Source organism: Lathyrus oleraceus, chromosome 6, assembly GCF_024323335.1.
Source record: "Lathyrus oleraceus cultivar Zhongwan6 chromosome 6, CAAS_Psat_ZW6_1.0, whole genome shotgun sequence".
Classification (NCBI taxonomy): Eukaryota; Viridiplantae; Streptophyta; class Magnoliopsida; order Fabales; family Fabaceae; genus Lathyrus; species Lathyrus oleraceus.
The window spans coordinates 331,730,220-331,735,391 of NC_066584.1; the positions used below are offsets into that span (position 1 = coordinate 331,730,220).

The 5,172-nt window shown below is 39.4% G+C and overlaps 1 non-coding gene across 1 annotated transcript; it reads right to left on the reverse strand.

Annotated features, from left to right (window-relative positions):
- Positions 1-2,551: 2,551 nt before the first annotated feature.
- On the reverse strand, positions 2,552-2,658 carry LOC127098907 (small nucleolar RNA R71). Its single transcript, XR_007793591.1, has one exon. It is a non-coding gene; the product is annotated as a small nucleolar RNA R71 (small nucleolar RNA).
- Positions 2,659-5,172: the final 2,514 nt, after the last annotated feature.

Here is a 5,172-nt window from a genome sequence, read left to right on the forward strand (position 1 = left end):
TATTGCAGCATAAGGATACCTAGGCACGAGATTGCGAGATCTTGGTGAGCACACTAATAAAAAACCTCCCTTTTCTCCCTTATAAGGTTTCCATCCATGTCTCTTTTAAATATTTTTTATCACTCGAAGAAAACAAATAACAATAACTAACATTCAAATTGCAAATTAAACTAAAAGATTCCCGTTGAGTACAACGGACGTGAGGGGTGCTAATACCTTCCCCTTGCGTAATCGACTCCCAAACCCGAATATGGTTGCGACGACTGATGACACTAAAATTCACCGTATTTTTGACTCCGATTTCGCATGCATTTTAGTTGTTTTATTGTTATTTTGTTGTGTTATTACTATGTTTTTCTTTGTTTTCAGGTTTTTACTTTAATCAGAGCCCCGATCGAGAAAAGGAGTGAAAAAGAGCTAAAAACCCTAAAATTCAGCATTTTGTACTTGTGGCTTCCACCATGGCTGGCGCCATAGACCCTGCCATGATGTGTCCCAACTCAACTTTCCTCAACTGCCACGTGCCCCACTACTTCCACTAAGGCGCCTCAGATTCGCCTTGTGGTGGGCGCCATGGCCTTGTGGCGGGCACCACAAGAGGAAAAGTTTTCCCTCCCATTTTCAAGTTGAAGGGCATCCTTGTCATTTCCATCTTTTTACTTGCTTATAAATAGAAACTCGAAATCACTTGTTTAGGCATCCAAACTTAGAGCAGAGGAAGATCCAAACTTAGAACAGAGGCAAACTCAGAGCAACTTTGTTTCACTTAGGCATATATTCAGTATTTTAAAGTGGTAATCGCTTCGCATTGGGGTGTTACCACAATTGTGTAATCGAGTCTGTAATCGAGTTTGGAGCACTTTGGAAGGAAGTTAATCCTGCCGCCATTTTCATTTCCGCTTTGCAATTTACTCAACCCTCCGATTGGAACAGGTTTTTATTGCTTTGCCTTTACTTTATTTATTTTTCGCACTCGCTTTACTTTATTTATTTCCCGCAGTCGCTTTACTTTATTTATTTCCTCGCACTCGCTTTACTTTATTTATTTCTCGCACTCGCTTTACTTTATTTATTTCCTCGCACTCGCACTACTTTTATTTATTTCCTCGCACTAGCTTTACTTTTATTTACTTTCCGCACTCGCACTACTTTTATTTACTTTCCGCACTCGCACTACTTTTATTTAGATTAATGCATTTTTACTTTACCATGTCTAACTAAATCTATAAGGTTAGAATGTAAGGACCGTAATTGAACCGATAATCCGTACAATTGTTCGTAGAAACACCTAAGGGCTATTTTAACTTTCAACTTAAGTTTTCCTGCACTTAATTTCCGTTGGGTAAGATCGAAAGTCATCCAACGTCTATTTAAACTTAATTGTTTTTAACTATTTCAAAAACAGCGAAAGCGCTTTGTTTAGTTCATTAGGAGTTTTTAACTTAAGAAGAAAAGAGATTTTAAAACTATTTTCGGACGCGTTTATAAGTTTAGAGTCTGGTTCGTGAGAACCTCTTTTGGTTAAGAAATCCGAGTTATAATACTTTTCAACTTAGTCAAGATACTATATTTCTTAAAAATAGGTTTACTACTCTAACGCAATGCGCGCCTTTTTATAAGTGACAATAAGAGGGTTTGATTAGGGAGTACAACTCGGTTCTGAATACGCGAAAGCGACAGTTCCTGTTAAATTAGTTCTTTTCAAAGTAGGAAACACTGCCCATAAGTAGTTCTATTAGCAAGTACTTGGATTATTAATTGATTACGTGAATTACATTCGACCCTGCCCTTATTAATTAAACTTTATTCAACACTTTACTTTTCATTGCATACTCTAAAAACACCTATTTTAATCGCCTTGGATAAACACCATAACAACAGATAACGATAGATTGACACTAGGTCTCTGTGGATTCGACAATCTTTTATATTACTCTGACGCGTTCGTACACTTGCGAAAAGCCCGCATCAAGTTTTTGGCGCCGTTGCCAGGGACCAATTTCGTCAAATTTAATTTTCCTGTTGTTATATCGTTTAGACTTAGGTTATTTCCCGCCGGTCAATGCGAAGAACTCGCAGCACCGGAAGCTTAAGCTTAGTATACCCTCTGGAAGAACCTGAACGTTACGCTCGCGCACGTTTATGCTTTCATAGAATTAAGAGAGCTATGGCCGAAGATCAAAACCAAAGACCTCTTAAGGATTTCGCTCAACCATCCAATGAAGAACCTAGTTCTAGTATAGTAAACCCAACCATCCCAGCTAATAATTTCGAACTTAAACCATCCCTGTTACAACTAGTGCAACAGAGACAATTCGCAGGTCTCGCTACTGAGAACCCAAACCAACATTTAAAAATCTTTCTTCAATTAGCAGACACTTTTAAAACCAATGGAGCTTCTCTTGAGGAAATACGTTTAAGATTATTCCCTTTTTCCCTCAGAGATAAAGCCCTATCATGGTTAGATTCCCTTCCACCCAATTCCATTACCACTTGGGATAACCTTAGAAGAGTATTCCTTGCTAGATATTTTCCCCCAAGTAAGACCGCCGTTCTTCGAAACCATATAACTAGATTTACCCAAAACCAAGGAGAATCACTGTTCGAAGCTTGGGAGAGATATAAAGAGTTGTTACGAGCATGCCCACATCATGGCTTAGAAAATTGGTTAATCATTCAAACCTTCTATAATGGACTTCACTACAACACTAAGATGACCATTGACGCTGCCGCAGGCGGTGCTCTGATGAACAAATCTTACCCTGAAGCTAGTGCCCTCATTGAAGATATGGCTCAAAACCATCAATCATGGGGAGTCGAACGAGCGACAGTTAAGAAGAAGGAAGCCCAAGGAGGAGTGCATGACCTAAGCTCTATAGACATGATGCAAGCTAAAATGGACGCATTAGCCCTTAAGGTCGAACATATGTGCATAAACCCGAATACTGTAGCCGTAGTCTCGTCGGATTGTGAGATATGTGGAACCAAAGGACACCAATCCGCAGAATGTAGTCTATTAAACGAAACCCACTCTGAGCAAGTGAACTACACCTAAGGGAACCCATACTCGAATACCTATAACCCTGGATGGAGGAATCACCCGAACTTCTCCTATAAAAACAATAACCCAATCCAAAATAATGCACCTCCGAGACCTAGTTATCAAGCCCCAAGATCAAATCAACCTATGCAACCTATGCCACCAAAGCCGAGCCTTGAGAAAATTATGGAAAATTTTATCACTGCTCAAACCCAACAAAACAAGGAGTTCATGAACCAAAACATTCATGTTAATGAATTGATTACTCATTTAGGAACCAAGGTTGACCAAATAGTTACTTATACTAAGATGCTTGAAACCCATATCTCTCAGGTAGCTTTAAACCAAGCCCCTCAAACCACACCTGGAGGACAATTCTATGGACAACCTCAACAGAATCCGAGAGGGCAAGCCAATGCCATTACCCTACAAAGTGGGAACGCTTATGATGAGCCACCAAACCCTAGATTGAGTGAACCCAAAACTTCTAAGGAATATACCAAGCCCCCGGACGAAGTAAAGGATCCAGAGGAATCTGAAAATCAGGAAGGTCGAGAAAAAGGAGAAGAACCTAAAGATAAAACTTACGTACCACCCCCGCCATATAAACCACCTATACCATATCCGCAAAGACTCAAACAAACCCAGATCAATAACCAGTATCAAAAGTTTATTAAAGTTATAGAAAAACTTCGTGTAGAAATCCCTTTCACAGAAGCCATCACCCAAATACCTTCTTATGCAAAGTTTCTCAAAGACATCCTTACCAACAAACGTAGACTTGACGATCCGAAACCTTTGGAATGTAATGCTATTTCCGAGGACAAATTAGCAAAGAAAGATAAAGATCCTGGAAATTTCTCCATTCCTTGTCTTTTGGGAAGTCATGTCATCGAAAAAGCTTTTCTAGACTTAGGAGCTAGTGTGAGCCTAATGCCTTTAGCAGTTTGTGAGAGGTTAAACTTAGGAGAATTACAGCCCATTAAGATGTCACTTCAATTAGCCGATAGATCTGTTAAGTATCCGATAGGCATTTTAGAAGATGTCCCTGTTAGGATAGGTCAGTTATTTATCCCTACAGATTTTGTTGTCATGGACATCAAAGAGGATAATGATATACCAATCCTTCTAGGTAGACCATTCTTATCAACTGCAGGAGCCATAATAGATGTCAAGAGAGGAAAGTTGACCTTTGAGGTAGGTGACGAGAAAATAAAATTTATACTTTCGAAATTTCTTATGGCACCTGTGATGGGAGACGCGTGTTATGCCTTAGATATCATTGATGAATGTGTTAGAGAATTAGAACAAGAAGAAATGATAAAAAACAATTAAGTTACCATCAACCCTCATAATGGAAGATGATGACTTTAAGAAACCCTACATCGATGATAACCTTTACGAATGTTTATCCCTTACCCCAGATCCTATGCCATGCCCTAAGAAACCAACCTTAGAACTTAAGGAACTGCCTAAGAACCTGAGATATGAGTTCCTCGATGAAGAGATGAATCGTCCAGTCATAGTCAGTGCTACCTTGAGCCAAGAGGAAACGAACCAACTTTTAGACATTTTACGAAGATATCCCTCAACCTTAGGATATAATATCTCTGACTTGAAAGGTATAAGGCCATCCGTATGCATGCATCGGATTTTGCTCGAAGAAGATTCAAAACCCTCCAGAGAACATCAAAGAAGAATAAACCCTATAATGAGTGATGTTGTAAAAAAGGAAGTTCTTAAGTTACTTGAAGCAGGTATAATCTACCAGATCTCGGATAGTAAGTGGGTGAGCCATGTGCATGTAGTACCTAAAAAGGGAGGCATCATAGTCGTGCAAAACGATAAAGGCGAACATGTAGCAAAACGATTAGAAGGAAGATGGTGGATGTGTATAGATTATAGAAAATTAAATAAAGCAACCAGGAAGGATCATTTCCCCTTACCATTTATAGACCAGATGTTGGAGCGTCTGGCCAGACACTCTTACTTTTGCTATCTAGATGGATACTCTGGATTCTTCCAAATACCTATCCACCCCGAAGATCAAGAAAAAACTACCTTTACATGCCCTTATGGAACTTTTGCCTACAGACGAATGCCATTCGGCCTCTGTAATGCCCCAGCCACTT